Genomic DNA, 20,035 nt, shown 5'->3' on the forward strand with positions numbered 1-20,035 from the left:
TCAAGCACCACCTCTGCGGTTTTGATTAGGCCTGGAGCTAAATGAGGTGCTCCTAGGGATGGAGAAAATCTGCTGTAGGAGTATTATCTTCTGAGTGGCCCAATTTTTGTAGGAAGAAAGGTCAAGAAAGCTTCGAAAAGTGACAATTTTTATCATTTTCTGTAATTTACCCAGGACTGTTTCAAGTCATATGTCACTAGGACAACCATCCATTTACAAGCTTCTCGACTGAAATGACTTATTCTTCTGCTTACCTGCTAACATTTTAACATGAGCTGAGGGGTAATTAGCTGTTTTCACTTAACAAGTTTAAATGTTTTTGGTCTAGGAATTATAACAACAACAGCATTGTTGCCCATTTTTTTTTTTTAATGATAGAGTAATTGACTGCTCAGTGGCAGAGGTATGAGGCCAAGGAAGAGGTAGTTTATCACTAGAAAATTGGGTTACTGCTTTGCAGAACACCGGGGTAATGATGGCATCACATAATTGTATATTAAGGTAATCTGCTCATTGTTTCCTGGGTAGCTTTCCGAGGTGCAGGGCCAAATACAACCTTGAGATCAGTCACTTAAGAGCTTCGCCGGCTCTTGGAATTGTGCTTCCCATTCCCTGTGCTTTGTGTCGCTTTCAAGAAATGCAGCTTGTCCTTTATTTGTTGCTTACTTTCATCATTTTATTGCTGGAAGGCCATAAAAAAGTGTTGTGTGCTCCCAAAACCATGATTCAATGGGAGAAAAGTAAAAGTCAAGATGGGTTTGAGTCATCCATTGGCCTTAAAAATCAGAAACATTTGAGATCCATTATAATATAGCATAGAGAACAGGAACAATGTTGGAAACTTGCCCCACTGGCATGCAGAGGTAATGATGGAAAGAAGCGTGCCCTAAAAAAGGGTATAAAGTTTTCTTGATTATTAGCACTGTTATATTTTATGAAGGATTATGAACACATACACAAATGTGCACACACAAACACAGTCATCCCACACAGTGAATAGGCATGATTATTAAAGCTAACATCTATGGTTATCGGCATGCTCTCACTTTCCTTTCAAGTGCCTTCCCTTAGCATTTAGCTATCTTTTTTCCTGGATATTTTTTGCCTTCCAAAATTTATGAAATATTTCTGTCATCTTGAGGACAATGGTTATCTATTCTATCACAATCAAGATACCTGCTGTAGCTTTTTATTTTCCCTGTAGAAATTGAAGAAAAATCTATGTTAAGGAAAAACACATCAAGTACTTAATATATAGTAAATTTATTAGAAATCACTCTGTTTGTCCAGATTTTAAAGGACATAGGACTGAGAATATACTGCAAGATATAATAAAAAAATCTTCTGTTTTCAGACGAGGTATACTAAAATCATGTGGCAAAACCAGCTGGGAGGAGTTGACACATTTTCATATATATCACAGGGACAGATGTAGTCTTAATGTATAATGTGGGTATGGTGGGAGGAAATGTTCACCACCCTCACTCTTCTGCTTCTTGCCAAATTGTTTTTGCTTCACAAGTAACTGTTCTCTTTATTGTGGTGTAATAATTCTGGGTTCTGCCTGAAATCCATACAAATAAACTTGGTAGTTCACATGGTTGTGCAGTAAATGTATGCGATCATGAGGGCTTTACAGACTGCATAGTGATTCAGTCATGGTCCTGATTTGGAAGGAACAGGAAGCTTGAAGGAGATGGATCTCACCATAATCACATCCTGCAGCTCTTCAGAGAATACCACATAAGGGGAAGTCTTCAAAGGTTAGATTAAGTCCTTTGATGACAGATTTTTTTTTTAAATAAAAAAATAAAAATCCTTTTTGATCTTTTGGTGCATTTTGGAGCTGCACATCTAAGCTGTATTTCCCCCTAACCCCCACCCCCCAAACCAAACCAAACCAAACCAAAAAACAAGCAAACAAACAAACAAAAACAACAACAGCAAAAACAAAACAAAAACACAGAAAAAACTGCTAAGAAATGGAATGCTGTGAGGCTAACCAACCCCTGTGTGTTAGGGGTTGGATGCTACTCCAGGATAGCTCTCAACAGCACCTTCATACCAGCCTGACAGCAGCATCTGAAACAGCTGTTTGACAGTATTTGGCACTGTATCCACATCTAGCATTTTTTCAGCCCACTGGGAACATCTTCAGAAAATTCTGCTATCCAGTGACGTATCTGAATGTTTTTTTCATTAGTATTTTGTGCGGTGGGTGCTGTCAGCCACGTTACTTGATACAGTTGCTTTCTGTAGATTATCTTGGGAGCAGGGCAGCATCACAAATTTTACAAAGAAAAAGTTGGACACTCATTGTGTGGGATCTGCCTGGCAGAAAATGCATTGGTGGTGACCTGGAGGAGCAGAATATTTATTTACTGCCAATTCCATTGACAGCAACCCAAGTGACTAGTCTATTTTTTTTTTTTTTTTTTCTATGAATGTTGTCTACAAATATCTTTTATTTTATGAAAAGACTTGGAAGACACTGGGTCCTATGCAGAGGCTGGCATATAGGGGAAGGAACAGATTTATTAGGTATTTATAGCAAATATCACTTAAATGGTACAAATTACAAATGTTACACTACTGTAGGAAAAACAGATCAGATTATACTTGTGCATACAAACCTTGTTAAATGTTCTTTTAAGAAATGCACAAACCTGGACGTGATTTATTCTGGTGGTTATTTATATTTTCTTTTTTTCTTCCAAGTGTGATGGATTGCCTGATTAATAGTACCTGGATCTCTGCCAGCATTAAATATAAACTACACTTTTTTTTTTTTTTTTTTTTTTTTTTTTTTTTTTTTACTTGCAGATTTGTAAAGATTTACAAACTTTTTAGATATCAGCAGAATGTTTAACAAATGGATTCTGTTTTGAATTCCTTCTGCTGTACAGAATTGACTTGAAAAGAATTCAGAAACAAACATTTTCATATTATTTAATTCCAAGATACTCTAGCTGGCCAGTTTAGTTTATTCCCTGTTCAGTTTATTCCCCACTTTCTTAGTAATAGGTTGTATGGTCTGTTTTAACTTTGAAGAGCAAGCTTCAAGGGGGCAAATTGTTTGAAAAGTGATGGTCCTAGGTGTTCTCAAATTTATGAACTTGCTGGAAGCCCCAGTGTTTCTTTATCTTCCTCAAAATAAATGGAACATGAAGCTGAATATTTAGTGGGAATTTAATTGGAGTAGTAAACTGAAGGGAGTAAGCAACGCAATGTGGAATGTTCCTAAATGTGGGGACATTTTATTAAGCAAAGTGATTATCACTCTAATGTGTTCCGTTTCTTCAGAATGTTTTTTCATGCTAAAAATCAAAACAAACCACAAACCAGCCTGTCAGCAATGATTGCATGCTGAATAAAATGTATGAGGAGTGATATGGACAGGGCTTTCAGTGACATGATCTAGTCAGAGGTGTCCCTGCCCATGGGGTGAGAATGACTAAATGGTCTTTAAAGGTCCATTCTCCAAATTCTGTATGTTTAGAACCCCATTAACAATAGTAAATTTCTTAATAGGACATTTAAAAGTTAAATACTCATGTCTGCAGCATCACATAAAGTCACTGGCCTGGAACAAAAGTTAGGTTTCTTGGTATGGTTCCTCTCAGTAGTGTTTTGTGTACAGTTCCCGTGTCATGATTAAAACTTTGAACAAAACCAAGTTGTTTTCTGTCTTATAAATTGAGTTATTTTTCTAAAGAAAACTGCCAATTTCCTCTTGGAGTAACAAAATTAAGTTCATGTAAAGTGGAAAAATCTGAATTTTTTAATATTGATAGAGCATGAAAATTTGGGTTTATACTGGGAAATGATAAAATTACTATCTTTTTAATCTGTGAACTTGTTCCACAGGCTGATGTTACTGGGAATATACATACCAGCCCAACAACAATTAGCTGAGTACCTAAGGCAAATACAATAGGATTTCTCTATAATTTTGGTATTCTCAGAATCCTATGTTGAAGATGGCTTTGGTCATTCTGTCACTTTGGCATCCCCATTGACCAGCTCATGTGTGGTTGATGATTTCCTCTTATCCCCCTAATCATGTAGGTCCTACTCTAGAAGCCAACCCAAAATAGTTCAGGGAGGTGACTGTTGTGTTGTGGAAGTGCCGACCCCACAAGTCAGTGCTGGGTGCTGAGGGACACAACCCAGCATTTTTCCAAAATAAAGTCCTGCACACATTGATGCTGGAGCATGCTCAGTGTCGAGCTGTGAACATTAGGCTAGTGAAAAATCACAGGAAAAAATGCCTGTTGTTACTGTCAAAAACTTATGCAGTGAAGCTTCAGTGCACGACAGTATTTCTCTCCTATTCTCATTGTAATCATTTTCAAGTTTCCTAATTTCTGGGAGAAACACATGTTTTGTTTTGTCACATATGACAAGATGTTAATGTTGCCTTACAAGAACCTCTGTTTTTCTTGTTGTTAATTAGGAAAAAACAAATCTAGTGACTGTCTTCTAAGTTACCCAGCAATTAAGCAATGAAATGTTTCTCTTTCTAGTGCTTGTTCTTAGAAGCATTTGGAGAGCTGAAGATGGCTATTAATCTTTTCTGTTATCCTCCCCCTCCCCCCATTTGATCTTTTTCTGTGGAACTGAGTGATGCCATTTTCATTTTATCTTCTGGGCTGGAATGCTGATGCTACGCTTTGAGACTTAGCAAACAGATGCATCAGGCTGACTGTAGCATTTCTCTTCAGGTTACATGCCATTGTTTGTATGGAAAAAAGTGTTTTGTTTTGAATGATATTTGTCTAATACTTCCAAGGCATCTGTCCCTTTGCTGTATTTTTTAACTACCACTTGTTTTTTAGCATAAGCTTTGGGTCACTGATCAAAAGAATTATTGAAAGTACTAAATGGACATTTCAGAAACATGACAGAAAAAGGCAGTGTTTTATTATTCTTATTAATCTGTTTTTCTTTAATGATAGCTTATCTAGCATCCAGTCCACAGAAGTGTCCTTGAATGGGCTGGTGTGACTTCTCCAGTATAAACTATACCAGTCAGCTTTCTCAAAGTGAAGCAAAATGTTTATGGCATCCTGCTGAGAGGACACTTTCAAATCCCGTTAAGATCTTATGGCACAGCACTGCTGGCTGCCTAAATAACAATTTGACAGGACAGCTCAGTTTATTATTTTCTGGGGATTAGTATTGTATCCCAAATGAATTAACCTAAGTGATAGATGCACTCAGGGAACCTATGGCATTTTTCAAATGGCTGAGCTCAATCTTTACGAGGCTAGTATCACAATGCTGATGTGATAGCTGAAGATGCTCCAGCCATCAGTGGAATTAGGGAGAATTTCAGAATGGTAATTCACATTGTCTTGAGCTCCCCCAGCTAATCCTCTAGTGTACATGGCTGCTTTTGAGCTTTTCTCTGCATTACTTTTCTTCTGGTTTAAATAAGCTCTGTGCTCTGGGTGCTAGAGGGATAAGTTAAGAGTAGAAATAGTATGAAAAATACACATGAACACTTTGCATAGTTTGGGCAGGTGTTTATAAAGATGGGACAGAGAGGCATTGGCTAAAATGGTCTTAACTACAGGCCAGGTATATCCTGAACTGTGAGCCTGAAAAGCCTGTGTGCAACTCCTGCCTGTCAGGGCTAAATCCCTGTAGGTTCCCCACTTCATGGCCGCACTAAGATATCCCAGGTGGCTACAATCTGTCTGTGCATATGGCAGGAAACACTCCATTCCTATCACTTTTTTAGCAACTTGTGTCAAAGACCTGTCTCCTTGAAGATGTTTGATCTTTGAGGCAGATCAAGCACATCAGAGCCTATCCAAATATGATAGCATTGGCTATTCTAATACACAGCCAGGGGAGCAGTGGCAATACTGCCTCACCCAACCAGACGGTGTTAGGAGTTATAATTACTAAAGACGTGGAGATGATGGGGGTAAAACTTAGTGGCACAAAGTCTAACTGTGATGCTTGATGATAAGAAATTAGAAAGAGCCCTCTGAGCATTGCGCTTGGGGAAGCTGTTTAAGCGATAAACTCAATGGACTCCTGAGAGCATGGCCTCAGTACCAGGTTGTGTTGGTTATAGAAGTTCTAGCAGTAGAGCTAATATTCTTTCTTTCCTGCTGGCCTGTGTTGAGGTTTTGTTCTTGCTCACCAGCATATGACAGGGTTCTGTAGCATGCACACTTTGTAAACTTGACCATTAATGTTAAATGTATTCTGGATGAGAATCTTCCCCATTCTTCCACTTGAGCACATTCTGAATCTTTTGCATGGTGAGATGCACTTTGTACGGAGAGTAAACTTACTTATTACAAAGGTTTTAATGCTAATAGGGGGGCTAATATCAACTCACGGTGATGGAGCTGGCATTTAGTTTGGGTCACTGCATTAGCTGTTCTTGCCTTTTCAAGTGTGTTGTAAGCAAAACCTCTCCGATTAAGTCTAACACTGCAGTCACAGAAAAATAATTTAGAGGCGAAAGAATGATTTGTTCTTATGCCTTGGACAGTGCTGTGTACAGTCTCCCTGTTGGGTACGGTATTCCCTGGCTGTATAAGGTCGTCTTGCACTGCTAAAGCCTTTGCATTCTAACACTTCAACCGTGCACAGAGCAAGTCCAACATATTTGACATAGTTGCTGTTATAGGTTTTAAACTGACTAGTATTTAGGTTTCTTCTTCATGAAAGGCATTATAAAAGCCAGACCGCTGCTATTAATAACAGATGTGATCTACCTCTGGCACATTGCAGAGATTCAGTTCACTAATCCATTACATTACACCCTCTTATGTTGCAGTATTCTGCCGGTGGAAGACTCAAGTGCAAGATGCACTTTTATGTAATGTTTATTTAAATATAGAGAGCTTACCATTAGCGAGTTTTACATGCATACATGTATCCTGCTTTTATTTGCAGAGCAGGGTCCACAGCCTGGACTTGGGAAGGCATTCTTCTATGAGGTACAAATGCAGAGTCAGAGTCCCCTATTTCAAAGGTGCCTTGGCATTTGGTGCCAGGGAGCACGTGCTGGGATGTGGATGTTAGGGCAATGTGCAGAGAGGGGATTCGGAACAGTAGTAGAACTTTACACTTGCCCAGATAGCTGTCAGATGACTTCCGATTGTGAAAACTGCAGTTTTGGTCTAACAGTTTATTAAATCCCATTTCAGGTACTTCTGTGTTCTTTATAATTTAGGACTTAGTTATTGTTGATGTGTACTGAAAGAGCATGTTAGATTTTTTATATAACATCCTTCTTTGGAGGAGCAGAGAACAGGAAGAATGTATATTAAACTGGATCTAATGCATGTGTTTTAAATAAGAATATATTTTTTTCCTTAAGGGAAAACCATGACCCAGACAAGATGTCATTTCCACTTGGGAAAGCTAATTGTCTCACTTGGCAAAACTGAGAGTATAACTTGGAGTGGATTTTTTTTACTTTATGTATTTTTTTTTTTTCCCTGTGAAAACTTTTGCTGTACTTGTTCTGTACAGGGTTTCTCTGAGGGCAGAAACTCTGGAAGCCAATGGATAATCTTAGCAAGATGGAGAAATTGTGAGGACACGCTCTAGGGTCTTTATAAGGTGCTCTCCTGCATTTCTTGTCTTTTATTTGCGTGTGCATGTGTGAAGGATTCAGGAAAGCATTGGATAGGTAGTAGGAGAAGACTTTTTGATTTTCAGCTTAAATTATGAAGCAGATTGTTTTATTGCATGTTAAAGACGAGTCTTTTCAAACTATAATCAAAGATATAAATGTTTTATTCGTAGCTGAGACATAGTTTAAGGCCAGAAGGGACCATTATGATCATCATTTCTAACCTCCTGCATAATTACTATTTGCTGTTCCTGAGTGAAAGAAAAAAGTAGCTGTAGTTTCTTGGAGAAAGATCAGTATAAGCCAAACACATTTTAAACTAATTATGAATACTGTGTACAGTACATATAATAAAGCTGAAAACATGAACGTGCTTTGTCCTGGGCTGCATTACAAAAAAATATTTTAGGTGAGTCTTGACTTTTTCAAGATTGCATCAGAATTGTTTTTCAAATGATCAAAGAAAGGAAGGCAGGAGTAGGCTTGACATTTTAAAATCCTTTTTGTTGCTACTATTTTAGGCTTTTTGAAACTTCAAACTCTATAAAAAGGTAAAGACTGTGTACACATTTGGGCTAAAAAGAGAAGAATGTGATATTTGCATGATAGGAATTGATGCCATAAACACTGTACACAATGGTATTTCTCTGGGGAAGATCTTTTAACACAAAATGTTGAGCTTGAAGATTCCTGCTACTAAATGCTCATTATAAAATCAATATACTTACATATCATTTTCATTGAGTAAATGTTAAAACAAATGTCATAGAATCACAGAATGGTTTGGGTTGGAAGAGACCTTAAAGACCACCGAATTCCACCCCCCCGTGCCATGGGCAGGGACACCTCCCACCAGACCAGATTGCCCAAAGCCTCATCCATCCTGGCCTTGAGCACCTCCAGGGATGGGGCGTCCACAGCTTCTCTGGGCAGCCTGTGCCAGGGCCTCACCACCCTCACAGCAAAGAATTACTTCCTTACATATAATCAAAATGTGCTCTCTTTCAGTTTAAAGCCATTATCCCTTGTCACCACGCGCCCTGGTAAAAAGTCCCTCTCAAGCTTTCTTGTAGGCCCCCTTAAGGTACTGGAAGGCTGCTATAAGGTCTCCCTGGAGCCTTCTCTTCTCCAGGCTGAGCAACCCCAACTCCCTCAGCCTGATTTCATAGGAGAGGTGCTCCAGCCCTCTCCATAGCCCTTCTCTGGACCTGCTCCAACAGGGCTGTGTCCTTCTTGTGCTGGGGGCCCCAGAGCTGAAGGCAGTGCTCTGGGTGGGGTCTCACAAGAGCAGAGCAGAGGGGGAGAATCACCTCCCTTGGCCTGCTGGCCATGCTTCTTTTGATGCAGCCCAGGGCACCGTTGGCTTTCTGTGTTGAAAGCGCACATTGCTGGCTCACATTGAGCTTCTCATCAACAACTACCCTCAGGTCCTTCTCATCAGGGCTGCTCTCAATCCATTCTGCGCCCAGCCTGTATTTGTGCTTGGGATTTCCCCGGCCCATGTACAGGACCTTGCACTCAGCCTTGTTGAACTTCATGAGGTTCGCACAGGCCCATGGCTCTGCCCTGTCCAGGTGTCTCTTATCTTATATGAAGATAATTTTATCATGTGCATCTACTATCAAGTAGCACAGATTAAATTTGCATGGATGAAGCAGAGCATATGAAGAAATGCAGTGTCACTGCATAAAATTAAGGTCAAGATTTATTCTAGGCCATCATCTTCTCTTACAATATTTTCAGTGAGCTGATTTTCATTAAGGTAGGATTTTTGGCTAGGTACTCTGAATTTGACGAATACAATAAAATGTTTCTTATCATCCATACAAACCACTTAAGTTATAGAGAATGTTCAAATGTTTGTTTTCTGACAATGCGATAGGGGCACATATGTTCATTGCCCACAAGATCTGTAGGTGCGAACTGGATCCATGGGCAGAATGTTTCAAGTGAAAAGACAAGAAAACAGGAGATTTTATTGGTTATCCAAAGATGTGGTGGTGTCAAAGGAATATTTCTCCATGAAGTTAACATTCAGGTGAAAGGTCAGTGGCATCTGCACTAGGGACTGTATTTCATGCAACTTGATCGACCTGTTTCTTCTCAGATGCAAATCCTCATTTATCAGTGTCACCCCTGGTAGGAAATTGTATGTGGCTAGGATTACTATTGGTTCTTTTTTTTCCCAGCCCTGTCTTCTTTTTTCTGACCTCTAGAACTCTGTTCAAGCAGATTTATGGGAGATTTGGTCCTTTTTGTCCTTTTTTTTTTTTCTTTTTTTTTTTTTTTTTTCTTCTCTCTCTCTTATTTATTTATTTTACTCCCTGCAGTCCCTGTCAAAGGAGGGAGCCAAGCTATAGCTTCTGCAGAGAGAGCCAGAAAGCTGTCAGGCTTGTCAGGCTGAGGTGTCCACCATGAGGACGAGAGGGTCAGCAGCAGGCTGCTGTTGTGTGCGTGGAGCAGCACCACAGAGCTGAGCAGAAAGTAGCTCTGGAAGGGCTCTTTTGAGAGGCATGGAGGGGATGGAGAGGAACAGAGGGATGTAAAAGAGCCCTGTGTTGAGATTTGAGTAAACTCCACATTGCAGCCTCATTGGCAGTGAAGTTGCTGACCTTTCCTTTTCACCTCATGGTAAAATGTGAACGAAGATGGGATCAAGTCCAATCCCTACGCATTGTTTGTTCCTTCAGCTCTTTAGGTTTCCTGCCTCAGGTGGCTCAAGGCAGGGTTTCATACACCCATGTTGGAAGCTGCAGTACCGACCGCTCTCCATCTACCTGAGCTGGCTGTGGGTCTGCTGGGGAGGGGGAGAGGTGAGAGGCAGCTAGTTGTGGCAATTGTCACAGAGGGCAGAGAGATAGCAAGGGACAGAGACTAGACTGTTTCCACCAAACTTTTAAAATCCTGCTTATTATAGAAAGGAGAGAAAACGTTAGAACAGTGTCATCTGGAGTAGAAAATCACAGATAATGTGAACACAGGGAAGAAGCAGAAGGCTAGGAGTTGCCTCTGTGCTCAGAAGAGCAGAAACAGGAGCACCACAAAGACACTATGGGAAGGACTGATTTATCTGGATCGCAGTTAAGGGATGATTTGTCCTGATAGTCTGAGAATCAGTTGTCTAATGTCTAGCTGACTCAGATCCCAGCAGCAGTCTGTCATCCTGCTGCAGCTTGCTCTAAGGGTGGCTCTTGGAAGGTAGCTCAAGAAGTGATTCCCTTTTTTTCCTACGGATGATTTCCACCTGCTCTTTTATGAATGCCCACCAGATCAGTAGCTGGCATGCACTTTTGTGAGCAGATACCTCAGTCAAACGAGAATCTGGCAGTCTTCAAATCCTTTCTTTCCTGAGTTGCCGCTGGTGCAGTTATTGAAGCCATGACACAGCTGTAAGCCTGACCTGAAGCCCCTTGCAGATGGTGTGCATCAGTAGGGTTGAGATCAGCATCCTTGAAATACCAGTGCAAAAACTGTTAGATCAGCTTAGCCACTAACTCTGATTTAGAGCAAAGTTGTACATCTACTTCTAATTATCCCAAATGCAGTCTGTTATAAATCAGATAGATACAAATTAAATCATAGAAGATGATATCATAAATTATAACTCAAAATCTGAGGTTAAATCACACTGTAAATGGATCCAGAGAGCCCTAATTCTGCTCTTTGGTGGCAACAGAAATAGCCACGGTGTGCTAGTCACACAGTAAGCATGTGGAAAAGCTGTTAGCCTTTAAACAACTTGCAAGCAAAGGGCAGGGTCACCCTGCCATCCCTGTTCATGGATGTCCATGAAAAGGAAAGCTTCTTGGACCATTTCACTCACCCAAACAACGCTGTCTGCCAGCATTCAGAACAATGTAACCATGAACTAGTATACACAGTGCTGAACAAATACTAAAAAAAAAAAAAAAAAAGCAAACACCCCTCCAGTCAAAAAGATCAATCCACTCCAAAAACATTTAGTAAGTAGTTTCATATAGGCTATCATCTGCATCTGTCTCTTTGTGCTCCAGCCTGAAATTAACTTTCTCTTCAATGTCTTCCCAAGATTTACTTTGCAGCTATATATTTGTATGTGGAGGCAAACAATTTAAGAAACCATTTCCCCCACTAGAGATTATACTTTTTGAAAGTGCTTATGAGTTTAGTCAAGCTTCTGAAAAGCAGAGCAATTTATTTTGACTTATTTATTAGGGAAATTGATAGTGTAAGCGAAGTATTTTATTGTAAGTAGTGTCGTTATCACTGAAATGTGAACAAAGTATGACAAGTTGCGCTTGAATTCTACATCCAGGTGTTAACTTGAACTGGAAATTAACCTTAATGGTGCTTTTTTTATATTACTGGAAAGCAGAAAGAATTATATATATATATATGTATATATATTAATATCTACTTTTCCTGTGGCGTTTTACAAGGAGGTTTTCTGACAGTCTTCAGTGCTACAACAACATTCTGCAGCACTGTCATAGTCTTTGAAAATATGCCTCAGCCTCAGAATCAAGTGTAGATGAACTCAGTGGCATCAAATTAGTCATGAACAAAGCCACAAGGTCCATGCAAAGTTTAACATCTTTGACATTTACATTTCTAATGGTTAAAGTGACATAAAGGAGGAGAGGAAATGGTGTATGGCATAGCAGAGGAAAGAATGGAGTGGAGAAGATGGTACCATGCTCATACTTTGGAAAATGGTTTGCATTGGCTGAGGAGCAGTTTGGTTAGCTGAAGAATGAAACAAACTGCTGAGGGGTGTATGCAGAAGTGAAATGTTTGCTAGAATATTTCCTAGAAAGACTGGAAACAGAGGACAAAGAGGGATCTCAAGGATTATCGAGTAAAGTTCTCTGTCGTTACAGGCTGTGTCACTTAATCCCTTCTAATCCCATAATTAGTTTTCTTTTGTATTTAGAGGTTTCATTTTCCCACTAATTTGCTTAATTCATTGTTTGTCTCCCTGTCTCTAAAACATTTATTACCATCTTTTTGATATCATAGGTACGTTTTGGTTGTAACTGGTATTGGGCTGCTGGTTTATCCTCAAAGACCTACAGTTAATTTGTATTCAAGAGTATTTGTATCTCTATAGCATAGCAGTTTTAGCTAGGAAATATACAGAGAAGAATTCTAATGTTAAATGGAAAAAACGATTCAAATAGGAGTTCTTTGTGCTCTCTAAGTTATAAGTATTATAAATAAATTACTTGATAAAGTAATTCTGTTTATGATAGCTACCAGGTGATGTGCTGCATTGTTCTAGAGAAAATTTAACTTTACAGTATTTTCTCTTGATAGTTAGAGCTTCTATATTATGGTTATCAGTTAGTGCTTCATCATCATCACAAGGTTATAGATACTTTCTAAACTCTTTAATTGTGTTGGCAGACATTTTAAGGGCACTTAACCACAAAAGTATAATGCAGAAGACAGTACCTGGAAAGTCTCCTTTCTGTTTTTCTACTTGAGAAGAAACAATTGGCCCCTGATAAGAAGTGCTGCAGTCAGAGCCACAGCAGTGCATGGAAAGAAGCAGCCAGCAGCAGCAGGTGAAGCAAAGCTATTGGTGACTTTGGTTTATCCTTTTGTCACAGGTCGGGGAGCTGCCAAGACCGGAGTCACAGCTACTGTCCTCCCTCCAGTAGCCCTTCTGTTCTGACGACTGAGCTGCTGTTGAGCAATGTTTGTGACACCGTTTCCACTTGTGGTTACTATTTGGTGAGCCAAGATAATTTCTATTTCTTGCTACTTGAAGTTTAGGATTGCCTCTTGGCCACCTTTCTACTCATACTGTTCTGATTTTAATACTGTGGCCACTTTTCTATTCATCCTGTACTGATTGTAGCAAGTTCCAAGTATGAACAGAAAAATGTCTGTCGAAAGCTGATTGAACCATTCTCAGCTTTTTGTTCTTCAGTTAGTGATCAGAGAAGCACTAATTATTTGACGGTGGCTGATGACTGGTGGAACAACTTTCAAAAGAAGCAGACTGTCATAGGAAAGTATTCACCAGTAAGGAAAAAAGCAAAGAGTGAGGCTACTTCAGGGTTCAGAAGGGTAAACTATAATCTGAACTGGCTGACGCAAGGTCAGATGTCTCTGCTTAGCGATGTCCTAATTAGTAATGCCTCTGATGAACTAGGAGAGCAATACTGCCAGTCTGATGTTAATCACATGAACCTCACTCACTTAATTGGATTGTGTTTTGCCACTTTGCAAATCCTAATTATACAAAGTGACTGTTTAGCAACAAACATGCTTTAACTCTAAAAAATATTTTGTTTCCCTTTGTCATGCTTGTCATTAAAATAAGGCCCTTTCAAGAAGTATGCTTCTGCTCCAGTTAGACGGCAGCTATGGGGTTTTTATTTTTTTCATCTGAAATCAATATTTACTGGTAAAATCCCACCAATGGGGTGTTTCTACAGTTTCTAAAGCGATGATGCAAATGGAAGAACATTGTCACAAAATAATGGTCTCTTGCTGGTTCAGAAAAAACAAAGCAGAGCAAAGTTATTGATTGCAAAGCAGGGAGACATTGACTGTATGACAGTGTTTTCTTGCAATGAGGTTGTAAGTTACTCTTCATTTCTGTTAGTCCTAATGAATAATATAGATTTATTTGTTTTGTTATGTGGGTGTTGGTGCAGGAGTGATTACTGCACTGTTACTGTCTAACTGTATTCTGTTTGGGCTATAAAATAGAGTGACCGATTTGGGTTTCTAGAGGTAGAGGACTTAAGACTCTCCATCTCCACTGTGTCGTTCAGCAAATCAGGCTACCTCTTCGTGTTGTTGTATTAAGAGATATGTTATCATCTTATCTCTCTGGGGTGTACATTTCTGTGACACTCAAGGATCTGAGGAAGTTTAGTGGAGTCTGACTCTTCTAGTTTCCAGAGATGTCTCTTTCTTTTGCTTTCTTTTCCATCTGTGCATCTCATAGCATCTAGTCCTCCTTCCTAGCATCTCCTATATGGCAGCCATGGCAGGGACAGGCTATGAACTTTCTGTTCTTGATGGTGAGTAAAACAAATTAGGGGGTATTTCCCAGTGCCTGCTATACAGAGAAAATTGTATCCTAGCAACCAACATGAAATGTCATCTTCAAACAACTGCAATTGTTTGTGCAAATATATGTCCTGCCTGATTATGGCTGCCTACAAGGTGGCTGAGTTGGAGCAGTCCTTTTTTTTTATTATTATTATTTTTATTTGCTTATTCTTTTAGGATCAACCCAACCTAAAGACAAATATTTAGGAGTAAACATTTTTTTGGAGTAAAAAACAAAAACAATATTTGTCTTTATAGTGGGTTGGTCAAAACTACAAGTGTTGGCCTAAACTGGCTCCCACTAAAAGCAGTGATGAAGCTCCCATAATGGCAATGGTTGAGCTAAAACTGCCTGGTAAATTATGCTAGGGCAGCTTCACAGAATCACAGAATTTCTAGGTTGGAAAAGACCTCAAGATCATCGAGTCCAACCTCTAACCTAACACTAACAGTCCCCACTAAACCATATCCCTAAGCTCTACATCTAAATGTCTTTTAAAGACCTCCAGGGATGGTGACTCCACCACTTCTCCGGGCAGCCCATTCCAATGCCTCACAACCCTCTCAGTAAAGAAGTTCTTCCTAACATCTAACCTAAAACTCCCCTGGCGCAACTTAAGCCCATCCCCCTCATCCTGTCACCAGGCACGTGGGAGAATAGACCAACCCCACCTTGCTACAGCCTCCTTTAAGGTATCTGTAAAGAGCGATAAGGTCACCCCTGAGCCTCCTCTTCTCTAGGCTGAACAAGCCCAGCTCCCTCAGCCGCTCCTCGTAGGACTTGTTCTCCCACGAGCACAGCCTCTTTCTTTTATGGGATGTGAATACATCATACAGTGCTGCAGTAGGCAGACTTCCCTTGAAGCACTGTAGGCATATGTACCTTGTGCTCAACCAAAACTAATTGGTTCAGCTCATCAACGCTATTTCACTGTGCTCACATGATTTTAAAGACCCCCCGGTGCCTTGGTGTGTACACGTAATTTGTGGTGTGTCATTCAGTGCACCAACTTGCTTGGCATTTCCTCAGATGTCATAAAAGCAATACAGAGTGAATGTGCCCCAGAAATCTAGGTTTCATCATTTCAGCACGTTTGTTTCTAGATGGCAACTGTATGCTTATTTCCACAATGTATTTTTCTTCTGCAAAAATACAAATGAGGATGGCAGCTACCATAAGCCGCAGCTCTGATAGGATCCTTCTGTTCTTAGTAGTACCCAAATCTGTTTTCCCATACACAAACCCCAGAATTCCATTTAGAGATATGAAGACGACTTTAGTGGATTCGTGAATATTTATGAAAGACAAACAGCAACAGTCAGCAGGTAGAAAATGACAAAAAGACTTGTGTTTTCTTCCTGACTAACACACTTACTTCCTTTTTCCAAAAGTAAAGCTATTTTCTATGCTTTCAAAAAGTTTATCTTGTATTTTAAAGCTTTTTTTATTTTTTTATTTTTTTTAAAAAAAGGTGAAGATTTTTCCAAAATAGGTATTGGAATATTTCTGGTTACAAACAAGAAAAACAAACAAACAAAAAAACTAATTAAAACCAAACAAATTAATCATCCTGAGTTCCACCAGTTCCTTATTAATGATTTAGCTTATCTCTTACTTTTTTTTTTTTTTTTTTTTCTGAAGAAGGGAAAAAAATGCTGCTTTTTAATGTGGGATATTTACATCTGTAAAAAAAAAAAAGTGGCCCTATACACACCTGTGTGATGTTTCTGACTCTGGTCCTGGCTCACCAAGCTGCTTCTAGCATGGTTGTTAATGCTTTTTCTCCTGGAGATTTGTAGCCTGAAGAGGCAGAGACCTGGACACAGACCTAACTGTAATCTGTAAGTAGGTTAGGCTAAAACAAAACTGTAAGTAACCTAGGGGAGGGAAATAAGGAAAGAAAAAAAAGTAAATGGTGCATCCATGGTGCACTCTGAAATCTGTGTCTTTTCTGACTATGTAGGTTGCAGACCTGGCCAGCGAGTACCTAAGGTGAGTACCTCATTCCTAATGTGAGCACCTTGATTTTCTGTCCCTGAAACCCGAGCAAATGAGGGGGTAGGAGAGAAGAAACAGGTCTGTTTGACACAGTAAACCATCTGTATCTCATCCTGACAGAGTTTGGATGTTGCCTTGCTGTCTACCACTCCATTAACTATCACCTCCCTTCTCAGACAGCTGCTGGGCACCTGTATCTAATTGCATTTTCTTCTGTTTAGGTATCTGCCTTTCATTTTTCATCATGTTACCTATCTAATCTGGTCTGTGATATTTCAAAAGAATTTCTTACTGAAGCATTTCAAATGTCTTACAAAGGCAGATGTGAGAAAGGGCCGTGAGAGGAAATGGAAAATGGTCAATGATGTGCACTTCCTTTTTTCTTTTTTTTCTTTTTATATTCAGGTTGTTACTTCTAGGGAAGGTTACCTCAAAAGCAGTGTGTTCATTTCACTCTCTGTGAATGAAGTACAATAGAGCCAAGAACGATATCTCTTGGCAGATTGCTCCATAGCTAGGTTCCTGCTTTTGTAAATGATGGTTGTCAGATGATGAACATCTGATTATCTCCAGCTGTGGTATCTCTGAGGTGTACAATTGTCTGTCTGAAATACAGTGGATTAGCTGCTTTTGAGGTATTGATGAGCAGAAGTGCCAGAGCAATCTCCTCGCACATCTCCTCCTGGAGAGAGGACTAAAACAAAGTTTTTAAATGTCAAGTTTTGTATGTGTATGTAACAGTTTTATTATAATATTGCTTAGGAAGTCTTCTGGCACCATGAGAACCAGCGAGTTTGGGTGAACTTGCAGTCTGCGTGGATCAGATGAGACAAGCTCTAGTCCAGCAGGCAGGTCAGGGGAACAGCAGGCACCATTTTCATCCTGTTTTAACACTGGGCTTGCTGCTAGAGAGAGATCAGTGTGACATGGGCCTCAGTGGGTCCTTTTAGGCTATGCCTGGGACTGTGGAGCAGGTTTAAGGGCAGTGGTGTACTCAGTGTAAAAAAACTGTATTAGTATATGTTTAGCATAGGGCAATAGAGGAGTTAAACACGGATACACACATACACATGTTAATCTACCACACTGTGGGAAATGAGATACAAATCAAAAACAGATAAAAAAATTCAAACACCTTGAGAAAACAGCCTCCTAACCTAAAAGTAAACACTCTCAGGTAAAACTATAAATACTTCTGCATTTTCCAATACTGCAAGATTATTGGATTTTTTTTTTTAATCGTTGTTGAAGACTACTGACATGATCATAGGCTCTTCTTTTATTAGATAAATAATCCTTTTTACTTCTCTCTAAAGCAAACAGGCTCTTGAGAGTGTTCAATAATTTATGACTGAGAAGCTGTAATTGTAGGTAACATTTTTGCCTTGTTATTTGAGAGAGGAGATAGGGGAAAGTAACCTATACACCAAGGGAAATGGGCACCCGCATAATAGAAATAACCAGCACCTTAGGAAATGTTGCAAACAGACCAGATGCCAAATACAGAGCACAGAAATAGGTAGTTAAAAATTGGGAAACAGAAATAAGTATGACCCTCACCCTAGCAGGCTTTTGGGCAGAGATGTGACTCAATTCATGTGAATGTGTGCCTGCCTAAGTGTTTGCGAGGGCAGGGTCTTGGTTTGCAGTGCCTCCAGGGTTTGGTAATTGCTGGCCTTTTTATAGTGATGCTCAGGCTCTGTAGTCAGAGCCACGGGCTCTCTGTATGTGGGGTGGTAGAACATGAGCTGTAGTAGACAGCATGAGTTTTGTTGTTAGGCTTTCATCTCCAGACTGAATTCACTAAAATACATTGACTAATGGAAATGTGATGTGGGGTTATGAGGCGCTTAGGGTCAGTTCAGTAGAGGTGGGGACAGGGTTTGCAGCAGCAGTAAGAGAAAGTGAAGTGATGGGATGTGTTATACTGTGACACAAAATTACACAGGAAATATTTAATTGGTGTTATCTAAACAGAGGTACATCTTTCTCCTAACCTTGAACATTACATTCAGCTCCAGATGCATCATAGCGAAGGACACGTATGGCAGAAATAGAAGAGATTCAGAGAGCAATGGAAATTATTACAAGCAGAGGGGCTACCAAGCAAAGAGATATTTATAAGGCTTGCCTGACCTACTTAAGGAAGGAGGAGACAGTAAGAGATGTTAGACATGTATAAAATATGAACTGTTATGGAGAAGCTCAATCAAATGCTAGCTTTTACTCTTTCTCATAACAAAAGAACAAAGGGACATTGAAATTAAAAGGCAACAAGTTTAAAACAGAAAAAGAGAAACATATTTTCATGCAACATTTATTTAATCTATAGAAATTGCCGAGGCAGGATGATGCAGTTGCCAATAGCTCAGTTAGATAATAAAAATGACGAGACACATGAAAAGGAGTTCAGTTACACAAGCCAGGAGAAAAGTTACAGTATATAAGCAATTAATCAGGCTTCAAGGGAAAAATAATGATCAACTGCTGGGTGCAGGAAGGCATATCTGAGCCTTGAGTTCTTAAAGAGGCAAAACTCTTAAATTCAATAGAATTTTGTCTAATTAAGGCCTCTGTGATTGGCTTAATCGTTCCACCTTCTCCACATGATTATACAATTAGCAAAAGTATATTTAAATAAATACTGCCTCCTGCCCAGTGCCTAAACACAGGATATCATGCTAAAACCCATCTCTTTTGCCTCCATTCAGGAATGTGTTCTCATGAAACAGTCAGCTAACACTTGGCTCAACATGCAAGAATTGTTCTAGCCTGTAACATCCAAGCTAAGTTGCACTAGTAGCCTCTGTCGGGCCAGGCTTTAACAGAGCAGCTTTGGGCAAGAATCTGGGTATGAAGTCCTGGGCAGAGTCACACCAACAGGTGAGGCTTCCTGCAGGCATTTTATGGTAAGATGAGAATATTTATTAGCTTTCTGTTGCTCCTGAGGTACATAAGATTAATCATGTTGGTACCAATGCTTCAGTTAGAAAAATCCAGAATGCTGGGTTTAACTGTGATGTGCTCCTTGTTTTATTAAAATAAAAAACACATTTACAATTCCTTGCCCATGATTTGAAATCCAATGAGTGTGTTGGATGACTATAGACCTTGCTGCCTGCTGTGTGTTATTAATAGCTAGCATTAAATATTATTTTGAAAGGAAAGCTGCAGTATTGCACAAGTTTTTACCATGTATACTGAATAAACTATGAAAGCAAAAAGAATGTCTCTTACTGTCTCAGAGCTCCTCGATATTGCTTTGCTTAAAGTTTGTTTAAAAGATAATTGCTTCATATGTTTTTTTTTTTTTTTTTTTTTTTTTTTTTTTAAGCTAACCTTATATCTGCAAATCATCTTTTAAGCTTTTAAGCATTCTT

The 20,035-nt window shown here is 39.5% G+C and overlaps 1 long non-coding RNA gene across 3 annotated transcripts in view; it reads left to right on the forward strand.

The window, feature by feature from the left end:
- LOC106019390 (uncharacterized) overlaps positions 1–19,833 on the forward strand; it is a 140,304-nt gene extending 120,471 nt beyond the window's left edge. For 2 of the 3 annotated variants that reach the window (XR_011809088.1, XR_002405427.4), the window contains 3 exons: positions 13,198–13,321; positions 16,621–16,649; positions 19,367–19,833. This is a non-coding gene — a long non-coding RNA (uncharacterized lncRNA). The remainder of the gene's footprint in view (positions 1–13,197; positions 13,322–16,620; positions 16,650–19,366) is intronic. The other variant, XR_005265788.2, reaches the window with a different exon arrangement.
- The last annotated feature ends 202 nt before the right edge of the window (positions 19,834–20,035 follow it).

Source organism: Anas platyrhynchos, chromosome 4, assembly GCF_047663525.1.
Source record: "Anas platyrhynchos isolate ZD024472 breed Pekin duck chromosome 4, IASCAAS_PekinDuck_T2T, whole genome shotgun sequence".
NCBI lineage: Eukaryota > Metazoa > Chordata > Aves > Anseriformes > Anatidae > Anas > Anas platyrhynchos.